Here is a 22,121-nt window from a genome sequence, read left to right on the forward strand (position 1 = left end):
CACATCCGAGTATGTTTGATACGTTTCTGGTACTTGGATAATGTTGGATACACTTAAGGAGGCTTGCTTGTGGTTCTGGGGTTTCACTGGAGGATTCAATGATGTCTCCTGAAACAAACAGTGGGACATACAAAATTCTGAACCAAGAAACAAAGTACCTGCTGTCCAATTGATGTAAGGGTTGTGCTTCTGTAGCCAGGGCATGCCTAAAACCATGGGGTAATGGGCGGCTTTTATGATATCAAATCGTAATCTTTCCTGATGGTTGTTTATCGAGAGTGTTAATTCTTTGGTTTGGTGAGTTATAGGTCCTGAAGACAACGGTCTGCCATCGATTCCTTCCACGGGTTGTATTACCTCTTTGAGCTCCCGAGGGATGTTATGAGTGGCAGCCCATTCGTGGTCTATGAAAATTTCCATGGCACCGCAGTTCACTAGTGCCAGGATGGGAAAAGATTCTTTTTCTGTGGATGTCAAGACAGTCTGGAGAATCACTAAGGTGTTCTCTCCTGGAGTATTCAAGGAAGGAATGATGCGGAGCAGGCATCCTTCTCCCGAAGCTGTGCTCCGTTTAGGATCGGGAGCTGGCGTTTCCCGAACGCCGGGGTGGTGCTAATAGGACATTCTCGAACAAGATGTTTATCAGAGGCACAGTACATGCAGAGTCCTGTATTAGTCCTACGGATTCTTTCTTGTGGAGAAATTGGACCACGGAAGGCACCTAGTTGCATAGGTTCTGGATCAGAGGCACGTCGGGTCGAGGTTTCTTTAGGACATGGGTATTCAGCAGTTGTCTTTGAAAATGTCCTAACTTTCTTTTTCTCAGCCATTCTCTCCTGGATCCTGAAGTCAATCTGTAAGGAAAGATCCATGAGGGCCTGGAAGGAACTCGGACGTGCTACTCTGGCAAGCTCGTCCTTTACTATCATTTAAGCCTCTTCGGAACAGGGTGAAACTAGTCTCTTGAGACCAATCGGCCTCTTTAGCTAGCTGCTTGAAGCGAGTCACGCAGGAGAGCATTATCCTGACTCTCTTGTTGAAATTCAAGAAGTCTTTCGTGTGCACTGTAAACAAGTTCTGGTCGATCAAACATGGCTTTTAGGGTTTCCACAAATCCGTCATAATTATCCAAGAGCTGATCTCCCGAATTAACTAGGGGAGTCGCCCAGGTTAATGCATTGCCCGTTAGATGTGATATCATAAATCTGAATTTTGCTCGTGGAGTGGAAAAATAGTAGGGTTTGAAGGTGAAGTGCACTAGACAGGAATCAAGGAAGGAACGTAGGGACTTGGAGCATCCATCATATTTGTCCACTTCGCCCCCTGCTACGACGCTTTCTTTGCATGCGGAATCCCGGGATAGGACCAGCTGTTTTAAAGCTGCATTTTTTCGGCCTTGAGGTTTTGAACCTCTGTGGTTAATTCTTGCATGCCTCTCATGAGGTCTTGAACTGCAGCCTCCATGTCTGCTTCTGTATCAGATTCCAGGCGTCTCAATCTGTCACAATAGTCTCTCTTTCTCACCTTTTTTTCCTTGATTGTGGTCTTCCTGGATGTAGTTTCCTTCTTCCTCACCGTCCGGGACAAACTGGCTGGAGCGCGAGTCCTCGGGTTCCAGCGTGGTAGCCGGCTGCGTTCGATATCCAGGAACAATGGTTTACGTATCCAGGAAGGAGGATAGCGGGAAGAGTTTGGAAGGGGGTTCCAGGATAATGAAAGAAAGGATAGAACTGATGGTAGCACAGAGAACGGACTCGAATAAACGTCTAGCAACTCGTAGCAGTTGTGTTGAGACGCGCAGAGCGGCGGGGGTGTGTCTGTTTTCTAGGAAGCAAAACGCGGCGCGGGAAGGCTAGAGCGCAACGTTTCAGGTTCGTCGGCCATCTTGGAAGAGTCACTGAGTTGATGCCGCGGTGCATCATGGACCATGAAGTCCAGAAGGGCCGGATTCGGGATTCATGACAGTATGAGTATTTAATACTTATGTACAGTTGAAAATTGTCAGATTAAGATTCATTTATTACACAATAAATTATGTTTTTATTAGAAATGCACAACAAAAGGTTTTCTTCAGTTGTTGGAGTTTCTTTAGCTACTGAACGTATAAGTTTAAGAAATATCAGAAAGCCAAATTGTCTATTACAGTTATAAGATATGAACAAAGCTTATGAGGAGCATTGTCTCTAAGAGTGCAAAAGGGTTACCTGTTGGCAACAACAGGGTGTTGGTAGATGTGAGGGTTTGATAAATGTTAATTTTTCACAAAATGAGGATGTGTTCTAGGTGTCCTCTTCTTCGTCCCAGTACTATACTGATCCAATTTGGGGAATACTTTAGCAGACTCACAGAAAAAAAGACTGATAAAAGCCCATGAGGGATGGAGGTGAAAGGGAAATGGGGCTTACCATCTCTCACCCAAGGACGCCCTGTCCCCCAAGTCTCCTCCACGCAGGTGATCCTCCCTCGCATATCCACCCTCAGGGTCAGGATCCATGAGGAGCCTTTGACAATCCCCGTAGGTAAAAGAAGCCTGGCTGTACAGTAAGAGGAGTAAGGGGCACAGAAAGGAATCCAGAAGCAGGTTGCTGACACGAGCGGGAGAGAAGCTGGCTGGAGTGCGAGAGGAGTGGGAGCCAAGAGCCGTGTCGGGCATGAGAGAGGGATGCCATGGCAGAGGCCTGCTACAAGAGGGTCTGGAAGGCCTGCCAAGTCTCCCCGTTAGGTGCATGCAGCAGGAGCAGTGGGCGAGAAGACACTCCAGCGGCCGCACAACACCATGGGAGTGGGCAGATCTCGGTCTCCGCAAAGGAAGAGTGGAGACACAGAAAGTAAGCCCGACAGCAGTGTGAGGAGCAAGCGAGTAGCCGAAGGGAGCTAACATACGGAGCCGGTGAGTGATACAAGGGAAACTCATACCGGCGCACTCCGGGTGCTGAAAATATGCACGGTTAGCTACTGAATTAATACATGGTTATAAGCACTTTTGAAATGCAGAAAGTGATCAGACATTTTTAATGTTCCATAAAGCAGAAGCAAGTTATTTTGGATACCGAATTAAAAGGCATTGTGGACAATTTTGAATGCTGCATAACACAGAAGCAAGTCCTGGGTACCTATAATGGAATGGAAATAAGCTGGTGCAAGGTAGAGATAATACGTAGTGAATTGTTTGAGAAGTGTTGGAAAAGCAGAGGAAAACCCATCAAGTGTATGAGAGGAGAAGCCAAGTGTTGGACAAAGTTAAAATAGTTCAAGGAACTGCAGGTCAAGTGAAACCCTGCATTGGCAAGAGCCAGAAGAATACATGAGGTGTAACAAAGTGCATAGTGGCAAACTAGGCCACGGTAAAGTGTTGGAAGAATAACATTGATGAAAGAAACAAGTTTAACTGTTCAAGGAAAGCAATGGACAATGGTTGATGAAAAGCAGATAAGAAGGGCTATCGGTTGTGTGACCTGTAATAGGTGGACTGTGTGCTCCCACAACTGTGCCTAGACTGAGGTCCATTTATCAACAGCTGCTTATATGATTTTGAAGTCAAGAAACAAGAACCAAAAAGAGTACCAATGACAAGAGAGCTGGGAAGTGTCACAAAGAACTGTATCGTTTTTAAAAAGCTGGACGATTTGAACTCTTGGGGAAGGGAACCCAAGTCTTTTGTGAACGGTCTTGAACTTGGGGAAGCAGGAGCTAATCATAAGCCAAGAGCCGGAAGAAGCTCTACACTTTCCTTTTGAACACTATTCCTTTTGAAGCAGACATCCCTACATATTGTATTCAGTTAGTTGTGAGAGCAAGTAGAGGTTTTGGACACAGAATTTGGACATCCTGGCGCAGACTATCCTTGGATTTCTTTAGGTAGGGAAATCCCACCTTAGCATAGGGCAAGTTAGGCCTTACTCAACCCCAATTTAAGTTAAATAAGAGTATACATTTGAATCTGTTGTCTGTGTCTTGCTTCATAATGTTTCACACTACCAAAAGCAAGCAAATAGTGTCTTGTTGACTTACCTCCAAGAGATTTCAGAGAAATTAGAGAATACTGGATGTTGTAAAGAACTGAAGGTTACACGACAACATGTGATTACACCCTTGCCACAAACGGCAGCTTTAGCTGCAGATTTGCTAGCTGGTACCATAAACACCGAAAGTGCGCTCCCCTTATTCCAGCAGAATCTGTACTGTTGAATGGGGAAACGGGTACTATATCATTGGAGTCTAATACTTCAAATCAAGGAGTCTCTAGTAATGTCAAACAGTTGAACCCGATTCAGGAACTAAACCTGGAAGAAGTTCAATGTGACACGGGAAAGGGACAAACCGACGGGCTACATGGGTAGAGCCCAACTGGAGAAATCAGCCATAACGAGGAAATCTACCAGACGTTTATTGACAATTTCAATAAAATGCGGGCCACTGATCAGGGAGAGAAGATCTTGAAAGTATAGAGTTGTTAAAAAATCTTGTAAAGCAACATCCAGAGTTAATCTCCTGCAGTGACTCCTATTGTTAGTATAGGAGAAACTAAAATGCAAGCAAATCCAATCCAAGGGCAAAAACAGGAAATCTTACCACATGGTTTACAATCAAACATGATGTTAAGCAAGTCTTAATATGCAGCAAAAAGGAATCTTTGCAGAGATTAGGGCTTGGAGCAACTAAGAATCCCTTGCAGGAACATCAATATAGGGATCTGGAAATGAGCACACTAAATCTACCACCAGAGGCCTCTTTTTTAGTGGGCATTATCATAGGTGTAGAGCCCTTTAACAAGGATGTATACGAATCAACAGCCGCCCTAATAAATAAAACATCTCATTGGATAAATATCATATTATATGTACCCAGTAGTAACCCTCAAACAATACTGAAGGCTAGGGGGGTTAACTGGGTGGGTAGGACATTTAAGCCCAGTGAGGGAGATTGTATAATATTGATATTTGCATCAACGCAAGCAGCAGCCTATGTTTAACATTCCAATTTGCAGTTGCACCAGTGGTCGACTAGGATAATCCTGCTTTAATTTTTATAGCCACAGAAGGGCGAGCAAATCCAGCATCAAACCTCACCTCTATTTACTGCTTTTGAGAGATATTGTATCTCACAAGTACAACCAGAGATTAAACCTGTAGCCCAGAGAATTAGCCCAGAGAAATAGACCCGAGTACTAGCACCCAGAGGCAGAATCAGGAATAGCCAAATTGGTGGAGTGTCTGTCCAAAGAGATTGCACATAAACAAACCTAATAACCAATGATCAGGGGGTTTTGTTTTGGAGCATTGGTTCAAAGCCATAATGTCACTAGAAGAAACTGACTGACTGCCAGAGATCACTGGGGATAGGCTCGAACAAGAAAGAGTCCCTTCAAAAAGTACCAGAGGCCTGGAGTCTGATGCCATGTAATAGTAATATAGATCTTCTAAATGAGTCTAATGGGCAACCATCCATTTGCACATTCTCAATCCTTTCATAGAAAATAGCTGGGGAAAAGGGGAAAATTAGCTGATATGGCAATTAAATCCCTCCTTAACAAGCCCAAGATCACCCCCCCCCCCCCAGGACACATCCATCAGAGGTCTTCACTTTTCTAGAACCCTAAATACTTATGTGGTTAGTTGCCTCAACTCCCGAGAACGTTTGTGAACACCACAGTCAATCATCAACACGATTCAACATAATACCAACACCCTAGAAATGGTCTCCATAAAAGTTCTGCCAGCCAAAAAGGAACGGTCTTGTCCCTTCTTTTGTGTACATTTTCTTCTATTGAAAACACAAAACTATGTGTGTATCCCAACCATCACTAAACTAAGCCCATTTGTACAGCTCACTGTGAAAGGCAATTACTTTGAAGAATGCTACACAAAGGCTACTGGGTAAACGACAAGGTAAGAAAAGAAGAAGATTAGGATCCTTTTTTTTTTTTAATTTACTGCATGTTTCCAGGAGCAGATTATACCTACTAAACATTGTGTTCCATTAAAATAGACTTTTGGAATGATGATATATGTATATATATCCATGTCTGACATAGTGGAGGGTGTGTAGGATGGAATAAACTGCACTTTGACATTACATTAATCTTCTATTCACTTTAAATACTCTGACGCCAAATGAACTAGATCAACACAAACTAGAAAGCCTGCAACTTGTCATTAACGCCAACATGACACCAGTTTCTTGATGCACCCCCTTCTTAAGAAACTCTCCTCCGACCCGTCCTGCCCAGCTAACTATCACCCTATCTCTATCGCTCCTTTCCTGGGCAAGCTCCTGGAGAAACTTGCCATCTCCCAGCTTAATCTCCATGCTGAATCTGTTGGTAGCCTTCTTGACCATCAGTCTGGCTTCAGAGCTGCCAGAAGCACGGAAACTGCTCTCCTGAACATCTGTGAGGACCTGCTCTCGAACCTTGACTCTAACATTCCTTGTGTTCTCATTTTGCTTGATCTCTCTTCTGCCTTTGATACTGTCAACCATACCATCCTGCTCAACCGTCTCCGTGATAACCTGGGTATCACTGGTCAGGCTCTGGCTTGGCTGACCTCTTTCCTCTCAAATCGACCCTCCCAGGTCCAACTGGGGTCTTTCCTGTCTGACATCTTTTTCTCTACCTGTGGTGTTCCCCAGGGTTCCAACCTCTCTCCCTGGCTGTTCAACCAGTACCTGGCACTTCTCGCCCACCGCATCGCTGCTCTCTGCCCCTACTTTCAGTGCTATGCTGATACCCAGCTCATTTTCAGGCTACCCTCGGCCTCCTCTTCTCCTTCCCTCATCTCTGACTGTCTTTCTGCTATCCAGGAATGGTGTGCCGCCAACGACCTCTGCCTTAATGCCAGCAAGACCGAGATTCTACTTATCGGCACACCCACTCCCTCCCTCCTTCCCTGCAGCTCTCTGGCCGGCCTCTCTTGGCCCTCTTCCTGCAAGGCTAAAAACCTCAGGGTCATCTTCGACTCCACACTCTCCTTCTCGCCTCACATTTCTGACGTTTCTAAGAAGTCACACTACCAGCTGCACCTCCTCAGAGGTATCCTTCCTTTCCTCTCCTTCCCCCAGAAGCTCACTGTCTCCAGAGCCCTGGTTCTCTCGAAGCTGGACTACTTTAACAGCCTCTACCTAAATCTGCCTTCCTCTACTCTCCGCCCTCTGCAACTCATCCAGAACAGGACTGCAAGACTTGTCCTTGGCCTCAAGCCCCGGGACCGTATCTCTCCAGGACTGAAATCGCTACACTGGCTCCCTGTGGCTGCGAAGATTAAGTTCAAAACCCTCTGCATTGTCCACAAGGCCTTCTGGGGCCTGGGGCCAAAATACCTTCAACTCTCCCTTCCTAAATATCTTCCTTCTCAAGCACTTATCCTGCACTTGCCACCAGCTGGCCCTTATTATTTATCTTGTTCATTACTAACCGTGTACTGCACTTTCCCCTCTCCCTTTCCCCCTTGCACTTTTCCCGTCCCCTTAACCTTGCACTTGCGTGATCTGAATGACACCTGGCCTAGTAGGATTGTTGTCTGTCTCCCTTTGTTCCCCCCTCCCTGCCTCGTCGAGCCTTGAAACACTTGTGTATAGGCGCGTTACAAATGCCACATCATCATCATGGATACCCTCATTTTGAAATATTGCAAAGCAGAGTTCATTCTGGAATCCTCTTTGTCTTCTAGATCCTTTTTACCCTTTCTCCAAAACGTGTTTTACATTAGCAACACATTTTAGACTATTTTGTCCCTGGCAACCACTTCTCTAGACATTTAAAAGACATGGCCTATTAAGTGGTGACCCTGGTCCATCATGCCTTTTATTATACCTAGGGTAGCATGAGAGCCTTGCAAGCCTTTCATGCATCCGTACAATACACCCACATGACATTTGCATCCTTCGCATTCACATGTTCCTTCCATTTCTCTTTCCCTCTTTCATTGGTCTCCAATGGACTAAGGACTGGTGATACTGGGGCAGGGACACAATACACCCTAAAGCTTGGACAAGGATAGGCACTTTGAAACCACTACAGTAGTGATGCAGTGCATTACAAAAGCTCAATAAGTAATTCTGGCTGCACCGAGCCATCACCTGTCATGTACACATACATGAGTGTTGCAACAAGAACACAGCACCAAGTGGAGAATTAATCTGCGGTCCTATCTCACAACACCTGGGTCACCTACCTATAGTCTTAGTAAAGGAAAATATCCTTTCACTGGTCGACTCAGACAGTCTACCAGAATCATGCACCAATGCATCCTCGACAACCCTACAAGTTAAAGGAGTACACATCAGACACACAAACGTCAATTAACCCAACATGATAAGCTAATGGAATGGGCAATTTTGAAGTTTCTACACCCTTATGATTTTGGTGATAGTATGTTGGCTGTCTGCGGTATGAAAATTATCTTGGAAACTGTCTATAGGCAAACTCTGGAACCCTTTTGGATTTTGAAATAGAGCGTTCAGGCGATTTGTCAATTTAGCCCAAAAGCTAGCAAAAACATTTCTCAGTTACCCTACATTTGAATTGAAGCATAAATCTAAATGATTGATTGGCCAATTTGTTTTATAGCAGGTGACAATTAGACCGCTCAGGTGAAACACTGTTTCACAGTGTGTGAATATTAAACACAAACAAGAACAAACACAGTACACAAACAAGAACATACACAGTGCCAAAAGGTTCTAGCCTCTCCTCTTCAACATGTACATGTCACCCTGGATGAAAATCATTCGAAACCACGGACTGAACGCCTACAACTACGCAGATGACACAACTCATCAAGATAGCCACGTCCCAAGAACCAAGCAACATCCTCACCAACCCACAGCCTTAAAGATAAGGGGTGTATCGGCCACCTTTACTCCCTAAAAATAGGCAAATGCTCCCGAAAAATAAAAATAACGATAAAATACTAGCAACAAAAAGTAAATCATAGGATCTTGTGGCTCTTCTTTCACCCACACAGCTCCGTGGATATGTTTGGACCAGTAGTGCACGCTGTACCTCAGGAAGAAACTATTATTACGGCCTGATCAGAAGTAGTAACCATGTATCTTTTAATGGTATGAATAACTAGGTGGAAAGGAATAATTATTACAAAAACATTTGCGTTTTAAAGTTAAAACATTTGTACGTGCTTATCCTATTGGGAATTGGATTTACATTTGTACTCCCTAAAAAAACATTTTACTTCGAAACTTTTAAAAAAACAGGCAGTAAAATACTCCCACTTACAAATCTTATCTGGAGCACTGACAACATATCTTAGTTTCATTTTCATTCAATATACATTTAACCGAACCGGCTTTGTATACACAAAGACATATATATCACATTCCATTAAAACATTAAAAAAAAAAAACTTGTATACATTAAAATCTGAAGTAAAATGGGTAGTAAATTCTCACAAAGATAAATAGTTTTGGACAAGTAAAAAAGTGTGCCTCATGGCAGTATTTCAAATATTTCTAAACATTTCCAATAAAATTTGACCATATGCTATATACAGTTGATGCTGTTACCCTCCAATAACATTTTCCACATGTAAGCTGAGTCACCAAAATGTATCTTACTGTCATAGGACTTCACATATTTATCGCTCAATTGAGGAGTATATGTTTCACAGATTCAATTTCTTGACAACCACATAATCGACACATCCGATCTTCTTGGGTAAGGCCAATTCTGTGCCCCTGGATCTCAAGCAGAGGGGTAATATTAAACTTCAACAGAAGATATTGCCGTACTACAAAGATATCAGGATAGGCTATTGTGTAGCTGGGTACCTGCTCACGATTTATAGGGTACTGAATAAAGGGACCACTGGTAACAAGTGACGCGAGCTGAATAAGATCAGTCTCGTATTGTGCAAAGACGGTATTTCAACTGTGATATTATTTCTGCTGAGCTAGTTCCAGATGATTCTTGGTAGAACTATAAAGCCAGGTTGCGTTGAACTCGCATGAGGTTACTCAGGGTGCAACAACGATTCGGGTTATCCAACTTCGTATAGGCTTTAAAAATGTCTACCATAATGGTTGCATTATCAAAAAAATGTTTGTTCTGGTAACACATAGCTACCCTGTAACTGTAGTCAACGACAATACCTTTCTGTTCGAATTCCAATCTAAGATATTAAATAGACAAATGGCATGGCATTCTAAACACTGCCAACATATATAGTTGGATGAAAACGAATATCCTCAAATTAAACCCAGCCAAAACAAAAAAATAATGATCTAATCGCCAGAGGACAACGCTGCCGACCCACAATTAGACTCGCTGCCTGGCATGGAAACCCAACCAGTGACAGCAAATGTGGTAAAAAACCTGGGAATTCTCATGTACAACGGACTCTCACTGGAACCACAAGTTAATGCTATTACAAAGAAGTGCCTTTCATGAGGCTACTTAAAGAGGTACTCCCCTACCTCTCCTTCCCACCCAGAAACCTCGCAATCATCTCCCTAGTATTGTCAAGAATCGACTATGCAAACAGTACCTTGGACTGCCGGAGCGGCTAACCAAAAATCTTCAGCACACACAAAACACTGCAGCAAAGATACTCCTGAGACTGAACAGAAGAGACCACATTACACCTGCTCTGTGAAACCTACATTGGCTCTCAGTAAAAAACGCATTAAATTTAAAACTTTCTGCATTGCACACAAATCATTACATGGACAAGAAGCCAAATTCCTCCAAGCCAAGATCAGCCGCTACCAACCAGGAAGACACTAAGATCAAGCGACGACCCCAAATGGAAATTAAACAAATTTGGAGAAAACGCATTCTCATGTCGAATTGCTAACCTATGGAACACAATACCAAACGAAATTGGGACAACAGAAGACCATTGCAGCCTCAGAAAACGGCTGAAAACGTTCAACTCCTTATGAACAGCACATAATGCACACTGAAAGTAATACCAATGGGGACCGAAAAAAAGCCACCAACCACTTACTCCCCGCTTCCAACTCCTCTTCAGTATTTTGCAGATTTACCTCACACGATCCGCAGATCAGTCCAATTCCACTGAAACACACAACCCACCCATCCACCACGAAGCTAACTGCCACAAACAATCATCCAATCACTGCACACTGCCCATCCGGACTCAATAGCCCCAGTGCACACAATCCAAACACACCTAGAAACCTGACCTGCACTAGACACCAGCTTTTCCTGGTTCTCCAAGCACCAACAGAAAAGTGCAACCTCTATCCTACGCCCTCTTCCCTCACTAACCTACTCTCTTACAGAACCATGTAAGCACCTGGAGACTATGGCAATGGTAATGGTGCACGGTACAAGACAACTTAACATACATTGACACCAATAATTACGACTTATTATGAAATTGTGTTCTGGCAAGTACCAGTTACATGAAACACAGAAGAACGAATGGAGTATAACAAGAGTTCAACAAACCTTTAATAGAAAGGCAATTGCTAGATTTACTGAGCATCTTCAATTGGTCAAGTGTGACACTATGCAGGAAAGCAAAACACAAATTGAAAGAACTGGGAGCTATGTAAAGGTGATCTCCATAAGCCACCTGTCAATTTTGCAACCTATACAGAAACGCTGATACAGGTTTCAATTGAAAAGCATAAACAGGGATGACCAGGTTGGAGGGTCATATGAGAAACAGATTGGTATGGCATTAGAGAAAAAATATGTACCCTGGACCCAGTTGTACGGGATGCATGAAGGTCTGGGGAGACTAATTTAAAAGTTCCATACGAACTAACAGTAAATGATATCGGAGTTGTCTGGTGCAACCATCCAAATATACATACAGCCCAATGAACATAACCCAAAGTCTGAGGCAGCATTTCAATGCCAACCCCCACAAACCAACACAATTTAAACAGGTATAGACTATACCCTGGTCTAAAAGGATGACTTTAGAGACCATCCTGGGGTCATCTGATGATCATCGAACTACACTAGAAGTCATTCTCACATCATCAGACGTCATCACGCTGTTAAAGTCATCAGCAAATATCTCAGAATGGTGGGTGATTATTTGGGGAAGAGCTTAGGATGACTTAATGAATATGCTAACATCATCCCCATTTTAGAAAACTCTTTGTTCCTGATGCTTTTAGGATGACCTACTGATCACTTAAAGATTGCACGTTTGTCCCTGATGATTTGGGGAGGATTCTGGGATGACCTGCTGATTACTTCAAGAGCATTGCCATGAAACAGGTTTGTTCCTGATGATTTGGGGATGACTTACTGATTACTTCAGAACAGTAAGTTTGTAGGATGGTATGCAGACCAATACGCATTGTCATTCTGCTTTTTCTTATTTGCACTTATGCTGAATGATCCCCCACCATGGCAAGGGTAAAGCTTGAGACTATGTTGGGCTAAAGTGGAAGCCAGAGGCCTAAACATAGCATGCACCCGTGAGAATCCTTTGCCATCCCAGTCAAAAGCAGGAACCCAGCACCCTCACAATCAATACATTTCCATGCTTACTTGTTAGGTACAAATCGGTGTAGTCCCACTGTGTGAGACTACACAACACGTATCTGCTTGGTATTAGCTAAGCCCACCTTTTGGTATAGGTCTGAACTACACAGGTTGGTAGTGTGACTGAGCAGCCAGGCCCATCTCAAGAGGGATAACTGTGAGCTGTAGAGCTGTACAAATGAAATCTGTAAATACAAGTAGCCAAGTAACACTTACACTCAAGGTTTCAGTTATAAATAGTTGTTTATTTAATTAACATAAATTTTTAAATAAGCGTGCAATTCATGTAACAATGTAAATATACTTTTAAATTACTTTTCAGAATCAGAGCAAGTTAGTGGATAATCTTTGGATATGCTTCATACACAATTGCTACACCCTGGGGTGACTTCAATCACAAGAACAGTAATGGCATCTAAGTATCACACTAGGTTGCAGAAAGGAAAGGTTTAAAGGAAGGAAAAAAGGTTAAACAGGTTCTCAGTATATGTGAGGACAACTAAATCTTCCAATGAAATCTAGACAAGCCTTTCCCAGCAGTAACAGTCTAAAACAACTTACTACCTATGAGGGACAAACCATATCAAAGTCAGTGGGCTAGAAGAGTCTGCAGGGAGCCAGGACAGCCAAAGTCAATTTGAAACAGTCTTTGGGGCGGAGGTACTTCTTAGAATCAAAAGGCTTGCACAAAGTTAGAGAGTTTATCACTTGTAGGGTCACAAGCTGTGAAAGCAGAGTTGGAATCAACTCTAAAAGTAAGCCACTGCAATTCCCAACTGAGAAAAGCAAGGCTACAAGACAGTGAGGTAAATACCCCAAGTCTAAACTGTCCCTCTGGTTTGAAGAAGAGTGGTCCAGCTGGCTTCTGTCCTGCTACAGTGTTACAGATCCTGTGTTCCTGAGTCTTAGTTGTGGGGATAAGAGGGAGGACATCTGTAGGGCTCCTGCAGTGGTACTTCGGAGGTCATTGGCAGCTACGGGCTCTTTTCGGTTTCAGCGCTTAGTAAACAGCACTGTTGCTGATCTCTGGTACCGGTTGGGCTTCCTTCACTCCTTGGGTCTGGTGAGGGGACTCTAGCTCTGGGTCGTCCTGCTTCTGGAGGGTCCTTAGGAGACTCCTGGAGCTTCTAGCCGGATTTCAGACATTTCACTCGACTACGGATTACTCGACCCATGGCACTTGGTTCTTACAGCAATGAAGAAGTACAGCCAGACAGGGAAGATGGTCAAGTGGATTTCGTCTCTGGGTTAGTTGGTCCCACTAACCCAAGGGGAGAAGTCGTCCATTCCGAAGCTTCTCTGTCTGAAAAGGGAGTTTCAGCACAGCAGCAGGGCTTCACCAGGCAACTCAAAGGTCCAGGAGGATGCAGCGAGCTTCGTTCACGGTTTCTTCGTCGTGTGTTTCTCCCAGTGGTCGACTCTGCCTCTAGTCCCAAAACACTCGCTTTTTAAGCAGGTTTCTCCCATTCATGCACAGCCTAGGCTGTCAATGACACATCAGGGTCACTGTCCTGAAAGGACAGCCAGCCAGCCAGCCATTCAGGACTGGTTGCATTCAGGCATTCCTAGAGACAAAGGACAGGGGAGTTTTGGGACCCTCCCTCACATCCTGTCCTTTCAGACACACTGGAAACAGAGGCGGGCCTCAAGCCTGAAGTGCGCCAAAGGCAAGACAAACAAAGGGCTCCAATCTGTTCGACGCACAGAGTAAAACCCAAGAAAGACCTCACAAACAGAAAATTGCAAAAAAAAGAAGACAGGGGCCGTTTTTTATAAAATGGTCACCCCTGGGTGCTATACTGCAGCTGGGGGTTCAGCTTGCTGTAGAAAAGCACAATGGTAGGAAAAATGCAACCACTGCCACTAGCCATTTAAAAGTAGGGAGGGCAACATACAAATGTTACATGAGAATGTGGGATAAGGAGCTACTAGGTAACCCCCCAGCACTCCACTTAAGATGGTGTGTGCTGGACCCACAAAGAGAAAAGGTAAGTAAAGTCAATTTCACTTTACTATTCTTGGGAACAGTAGTTTACACAAGAAAAGGTATTTTAAACCTTATGAGAAATCTAAAGGATTTCTCAGTGACACTGCACTGAAGGTGCCGTTTGTCACCATACAAAAAGTAGATGCATATGGAGTTTGTCAGACTCCAAAAACAGTGAAAACACATAATCCAAAAGGTCAAAACACATGAGGCAGTGGGAAAAGGGTCTCACTCACTCCAGGGTTAAAATTAAAAAGTCCTAGAGTCCAGCAAAAGAGCTGGGGGTCTCTAGGTTGAAGGGAATTAGCACAGAAATGAGAATTCTCCCCAACATCACTGCACCAATATATGGCAGTATTCACATGCACTCCTTCACACATTATTCATGTTTGCTTTGCGGAAAATCCAATAATCAATAACCATAACGAAAAGTACCTCCAGGATAAAAAAAATAAAAGAAAAGGATCCAAAAAAGAAAGAAGCAATAAACAAACGGAACCACAAAGTCCCATCAACCGAGGTCTCAACTACCCACAACCTACCAAATACAAGCAACAAGAAACCACAAACAGCAAAGACTAAACCCAAAAGACCATGAAAAACACCAATCGAAAGAGGACGCCCACTAAGGAACACAACCCACGCATCATGCCTCGCCACAAGAAAGACAAAGAAGTCAGAAAAGACAACAGAAATAATAAGAAATCCCAAACCACTCGGGAAGGCACAGACCAGCATCATCCCACAACCCCAAAAAACTCAACAAACATCTGAGATGGCCCATGGAGACATACAAATAACAGAGCAAAGACTACAATGCTCGCTACCTGTCCACATACGACAACGTGGTAAACAAAACAGCACAGCAACAACAAACCGACAGCCAACAAGCTTCATGAATACAGACCCAACCAGGACATAAACGGATGACAACTAATAAACCATCACAACCCGGTCTCCACCATGGACAATACCCCAACCAGAACAACAAACAAATTGGAAACCATCACACTCACTCTACACCCCCCATCACCAAGGCTGGAACAACAGAGGGGTAGCTACCCTATTTACCACCGGAAACGAACCAACCCCACCATAAACCTTATGGGTCTACTCGACAAAGAGACTGACCAACAAAGAACCACCCCACCAAAAAGACTCAACCGGGAAAAACCCACCTGGAACGGAAACCCAACCAACACCACACCGGTCAGAACAAACAATCCTAACAACAACACAAAAGGTAAATCCAGCAAACTACACTGCAGCCTCCTCAACATTAGATTCATGGCAAACCACTCAACAGAAATCAATGACCTCCTAAGCGAAGGAGGCACAGACGTGCTCTTCCTTACTGAAACCTGGCTATCAGATAACTATAACGCCATCGCGAACGAAGCAATACACGACAATTATAAATTAATACAAAACCGAAGGAGGTGGAATCGCAATTATACACAAAAAACACGCCTGAGCATCTCGAATCATCACAACCAACGCAGAAGACTATGAATCCCTCCAAATCAAGATAGAACTCAACGACCAATCCAACATAGTATTCCTACTGATCTACAAACCATCTTCTTACAACCCCAACTTTGCAACAAAACTAGCGGACGAGGCCACCATGCTATCAACCCACCACAACAACCTAGGTGAAAGAGATCTCACTGATACAAACAGATACAACAGAGGACACACTCAACAATTGGATCACCAAGGCCATTAACCAATTAGCACCAGCTAAAACATTCAAAGCAACACCAAAAAAACTGGCAGCAAAATGGTTCACAGAAGAACTGAAAAAACGTCCCAAAAAAACCAACTGCAAAATGGAAACAAAATGGAGAGGACAATACACCAGACAAGACTAAATAAAACACCAAAGACAACTCAAACTGTACAAAGCAACAGTCCTCAAAGCAAAAAAAATAAATAAATACTACACCACAGAATCGCCAAACAATTCACAGAAAGAACTCCATCCCCTCTACAGACACTTACACCAGAGCAGGGTGTGTGTAGTAGCTGCACAGCAGTTACTGCCTCTGCGGGCATTATCCTGTGCAGGTAGAATTATATATGTAGTCACTTACACCAGAGCAGGGTCTGTGTAGCAGCTGTACAGCAGTTACTGTCTCTGCAAGCATTAGCCGGCGCGCGCATATATATATATATACATATATATATATATAGTCACACCAGAGCAGGCTGTGTGTAGTAGCTGCACAGCAATTACTGCGTCTGTGAGCATTAGCCGGTGCAGGTATTTGTCACTTACACCAGAGCAGGGTCTGTGTAGCAGCTGTAAAGCAGTTCCTGTCTCTGCAAGCATTAGCCGGCGCAGGTTGCACCAGAGCACGGTCTGTGTAGTAGCTGCAAAGCAGTTACTGTCTGCGAGCATTGCAGAGCCTGAACCCTACCGTAAATGAGCTTCGAGCAGCTACTGTGTCCATAATACCAACAACAGGCTGCCCCGTGTAATTTCAAAACCAGATGTTTAGAAAATCACGTACTTACAATATTTAATTTCAACAAGTGATAAGTACAATACAAGGGATTACAGTTTCAACGTGCATTCCTAGAGGTTGCAAAAGGGCTCCTCTTAACAATGTAACAACAAAGGGGTGAGAACGTCTAAGTTGATGGATGCTAAAAGAAACGCATATAAAATTCACTACAAGAGCTGGAACGCATGCACTCACCTGATGCTGCCTGGAAACTGCGCCTGCGCGTTAAGGGTAGTTTTCTAGTTCCCGTTCGAGGAACGGACCCTAGCAACGCTCGCCTCCACTTCATCATGTGGGCTGCTCTGCATCACGTGGGTTTCAACGTCTGCTTCATCACGTGGGCTGCTCTGCATCACGTGGGTTTAAGCGTTCATTTCGTCATCTGTTTTGCACGAGAGGGAAGGCAAGGCGGAGAAGCAGGGGCTGCTACTCTCGGAGAGCCAGGTGATCTCCCCCGACTCGCCATCTCCAAAAAAAAGAAGCCGTTTTCAGTGAGGGCGGCATGTTCAGGATGGAGTGACGGGTTGACATGTCTCGTAGAGGAATGGGGACTAGACGCTGAAGTGCGGCGGCATGTTTCAGGAATGTGCTTGGGCTGTTGAGAGGTGTTGCGCGGGTGGCGGATGCGTTTGAAAGTGGCGGGTAGTTGGTGGAGCTGGGGACGGGGTGTGAGTTGGTGGGGGCGTTTGTTTGTGGTAGGGTAGCTGTTGGTGTGGATTGGTTGGTGTGGTTGTTTGTGGTAGGGTTGCTGGTGGTGTTGAATTGGGGGTAGTGGTTGTTTGTGGTTTGGTGGCTGGAGGTTCGTGTGGAAGTGTGGGTGTCGCTCAGGTTGGTTGTGGTGGGTGGTCGGCAGCGCGCGGTGCCTCGCCAGAAGCACATGTGTAGGCGTACGGGCTGGGGTCTGCGCGCCTGTCTCCGGGCTCGCTGGGTGGTGTGAGTTTGGGGTGTTGTGACTGTTGGTGTGGATTAGTGGGGTGTGGTTGTTTGCGGTAGGGTGGCTGGTGGTGTTGAATTGGGGATAGTGGTTGTTTGTGCTTTGGTGGCTGGAGGTTCGTGTGGAAGTGTGGGTGTCGCTCGGGTTGGTCGCGGTGGGTGGGTGGCAGCGCGCGGTGCCTCGCCTGAAGCGCATGTGTAGACGTACGGGCTGGGGTCTCGCGGGTCTGCGCGCCTGTCTCCGGGGCTCACTGGGTGGTGTTTTGAGTGGTGGGGGGTGTGTGTTTGCAGTGGGGTGGCTGGTGGTGTTGGATTGGGGGGTGTGGTTGTTTGTGGTTGGGTAGCTGGTGATTTGTGTGGAAGTGTGGCCTGTGTGTTGATTGGTGGGGTTGGTGCACATCATCCTTTAGGATGGGGAAGCGCCTGCGTGGGTCCGCCCACGCGTTTGATAATTAAAAAGGAGGAAGGCAAGGCGGTGTTGCGGAGCGATTCCTCCGTTGCAAAGAACACTGCGTATAGTTGGTTATTTGGGTTCTGGTAAGTCTTAAAGTTATCTCTTGTTGATTGTTACTTTAATGCAGAGCGGCAGTATTGGGAAGGGGGTATTTCTGTGTATTTTGCTGGTTTGTAATGTGCATCAGGGGTGAGGTTTACTTAGAGTACAGGCGGATTCAGTTTTATTCTTTTCGTTATTTCAGTGTTTTTGGAGGATATGTAACGTGCATCAAAGGGGTGAGGCAATATTGGGGAGGGGGTATTTGTGTATTTTGGGGAGTGAGATCTACTTAAAGTACAGGTGGATTCAGTTGGTTTTGGGCTTTTCTCGTGCAGATGTGCGATTTGCCCGTGGGAGATCTGTTTTATGGCGTGGGGCTGGGCACAGGGCGTTCCTCCCGTCCCAATGGGACTTCCACTATACCAGTAAACAGTACAGGGAACGGCTAGTTATCCTCCCCGCTGGAGGGGGACGGAGGAGGTTGCAGGATTTGGTATTTGCAGCAGATGGGGATATGTGTCTTATGCAGACAGACGCATATAGGTACGAATCACCAGCATAACAGTTAAGTTCTTTATTTCTCCTGCATGGGGGGCCATGGGATTGTGCATTTACCCCTTTGCAATGTGTGCAAGAGAAGGCTAAACGGAGGCCTTGTATTGCTTTCATTATCAATCACACATTTAAAGTCCCTATGAGACCCGCTAGCATTGTGTTTGTTTTAAAGTTTGCCGATAGTTTCCTTCCCCACAAGGGCCGGGGTGAAGGCGGAGGCTTGGGGGCGGAGCTGGCAGTTGACCGCCGATCAAACGGAATGTCCAAAATAATAGTTTCAACGTCGCAATTTCTTTCATGCTGCTGCTTTTTCAAACTATATATCAATTCCTCTTCCATGGCACTGGTGATGTTACTTCACTATGTTAATAATAGTTTTGACCAGTGTTGCTGAGTAAATATTCTTTAAAATGCACAATTTGCATCCCATTTTATAACTTAAAAAAACTCTTCGTCCCCCCACCCCCCTTGGATACTATTCAAACAGGGTTAGAAAAGCAATGAATTGTCATTTACAACTATGGGCCACTTTTTCATTGGTGCACGAGACAATTTTATGGCCCAGTCCGACCCGCACATGTACACGGAGCAAACCGTACCAGCCACCTGTGCACCTAAACTACCAACAGCAATGTTAGTCTACACTGTGATCTTAGCTCATGCAGAGCAGTATTTTAAGCAGGCTGTGAAAGAATCGTTAAGAGCAATTACTCTAGCTAACGGAGAAAGAGCAGTCAGTCTGTGGCGAAACCATGATTTAATTATGTGAACAATTTTTTTTACAAAAGAATTTACAATTTTTTTACAAAAAGAAGCAATTCAAGTTCTCCAGTGCATTTGCTTCGTTATGAAGTTCATTAGCTATGTAGTCGCGTCTTTACTCTCTCATCAGCTTAGACGAACAAGTGAATATTTCTTTATCGGTCAGATCCTTTTTGTCCCTTATCTGACCAGGCCAATCATTTTAAAGAAACCCACCACTGCAATGACCCAGTTCGTCTTTTCACCGCTTATTAAGCGGGCCCACCATTCTTGTTCATCATATACGTTATTAAGCAGCTGGCCTTGCCATGTGGATCTTTCTTTTGAGAGGCCTGTACAGGATAGGAGATGCCTTCTTGTCTCGATTTGATTATCTTGGGTGCAGAAGCAGCATTTGTTTGAGTACACCTGTCGCCTGATCGCTATCTCGTATGTGCTGATTTAGTTCAGGTGAATTCTCATGAAACTTGCTCTTAGAGCTTTGTCTGGGATTTGCATGCGGTATGGTATAATCTTGGTTACTCTTTTTGGATGATATGGCACATCCTTTGTCAGGCTGCATTCAGTCTCTATCATATCCAATCCATTTCTAGGATCTTTTTATTGACTTTCCCTGGATTGGCGAGGAGGTCCTCTTCTGAACTTACGAATTTTTTTTTTTCTTTTCAATAAGCTCCTGTTCTTTGATCTCCATTTTGTGAGCATTTGGTCATTTCTCTGTTGATTATCTCCAGAATTGATTTCGCAGCCAGTTGAATGGTCTTCCTGTATAGCATCAGACCGCTTCTTTCGACGCTTTCAGGGAGGACGAACTCAGTTCACGTCGAATCAACACCATAGCAGTCGACTGTGGCAATGACAGCTCGTGTTTTGGCTTGAAGTGCTTTTGCCTTCAGAACACTTATTAGGAGAAGGTTTGCTGAAGTTCCCAGACCACGCACGAAGCCCGCCTGTAGTGGATCATAATTATCGGAGGCAAAGGTCCACTCTTGGAAGCCCTCCAGAGCTAAGGAACCAAACATTTTGCCGATGGTATCCAGTAGAGCGATTGGGCGATATTGCCTTGGATCATTCTTGTCTCCTTTTTTTTTTTTTTTTTAAAGATTGGCACTACAATGGCATTTTTTCATGTTGAGTGAATTGCACTGCAGTCTACGGAGTGCTGGCATATCGCAGTGCTGGAATATCTCGCTTATCAGGGATGCCCAGGCTTCCGGGTGCTGTTTCAGGTTATAATTAGTTAACCCATCTGGGCCCGGTGCTCGATAATTTTCTGATCTCGTCTTGTCACTGGCGATGTTCCAGCACACTTTAACAGATGGCGTGTCAAGGGGGCATTTGTTTTCCAATGATTTATATAATTCCTTGTGTGAAATCCAAGCTTGTTCAGCCACGTTGTTATCAAGTGTTGTTGATTCATTTGCGCCTGGCTCAATCGGGGTCCAGAAGACCCTGGAGTTTTTGCCACTCAGAATGCGCAGCATTGCTTCCGAGTCTGCTTGGTATACATTTACACTTTGCTTTGTATCCAGGCTTTGTAGTTTTTTTTCCTCCTCTTTTGCTTTAGTTATTAATAATGATATATTTTTTTTTTTTCACCAAGCGTTTGCTTTTTCTTACCATTCGCCTTTTAGGTACTAACAGTTTGTTTTACACGTGGAGCTTTGGTTTTAAGTTGTCAGAGCTCTGCAGTTTTTTTAACTTTGTGTACTTTGAGGAAGGGCTGATAGGCAATAACTTCTATGCCTCTTTTTCCCCACTGTTCTTTTGCTGGGCGATAGTCAGATGTCAAGAAGACAATTTCTTTTTCTTTCAGTCTAAGGCGTGTATTCCCCTTACAAGGTTCCAGGTTATTAACCATGCTTTCCCTGTTCAGGTGTGTGACTTTCCAGTGGGTTGCTAGGTTATGGTCGCTGTTTAAGGTTCTCACGACTTCAAAGTCTTCAATTTGCTCCATCAATTTTCTTGAGACACATGTGTGATCTATCATGAGACCCACTCCTTTTCCTTACCATGTCGGTACTGATGGGTTTTGGTTTTTTTATTTTGTGGAGGTTATGCAGATCGTATGCATCCATTAGCAGATTCCATTTTCTGCCCCATAGATATAAATGCACTCTCGAAAGAAGGTGTGCCTCCTTTGCCCCCTCTGTTACGCACACTGCATTTAAGTCACCCTAAATTGTGTGATTTTTTGTGGGTGGCGTTGGCTTCTTCAAGGGTGTCTTCTATGGCGTGTAAGTATTTGTCGGCATCAGTTCTGGCCGGGTTCCAGTAAGTGTTGCTTAAGAGAATCTTTTCAAATTTAGTTGGATCTTCTTGGGGCTCTTGTCTATTCCACTAAACTAAGACTGCTTGAATTAGTTCTGTGGCTTGAAGGGTAGAATCTAGCGT

The 22,121-nt window shown here is 44.4% G+C and overlaps 1 protein-coding gene and 1 long non-coding RNA gene across 2 annotated transcripts in view; one reads left to right on the forward strand and one right to left on the reverse strand.

Annotated features, from left to right (window-relative positions):
* The window catches only part of TBP (TATA-box binding protein), a 519,691-nt gene extending 502,407 nt beyond the window's left edge, over positions 1 to 17,284 (reverse strand). The window contains exon 1 of the mRNA XM_069606902.1: positions 17,177 to 17,284. The gene's annotated coding sequence lies outside the window, so the exon portion shown is untranslated. The remainder of the gene's footprint in view (positions 1 to 17,176) is intronic.
* A 37-nt stretch (positions 17,285 to 17,321) lies between these two features.
* LOC138453766 (uncharacterized) overlaps positions 17,322 to 22,121 on the forward strand; it is a 29,626-nt gene continuing 24,826 nt past the window's right edge. Inside the window, exon 1 of the long non-coding RNA XR_011260522.1 lies at positions 17,322 to 17,425. This is a non-coding gene — a long non-coding RNA (uncharacterized lncRNA). The remainder of the gene's footprint in view (positions 17,426 to 22,121) is intronic.

The sequence above is a fragment of the Ambystoma mexicanum genome, chromosome 4p, assembly GCF_040938575.1.
Source record: "Ambystoma mexicanum isolate Mex_15411 chromosome 4p, UKY_AmexF1_1, whole genome shotgun sequence".
Lineage (NCBI taxonomy): Eukaryota > Metazoa > Chordata > Amphibia > Caudata > Ambystomatidae > Ambystoma > Ambystoma mexicanum.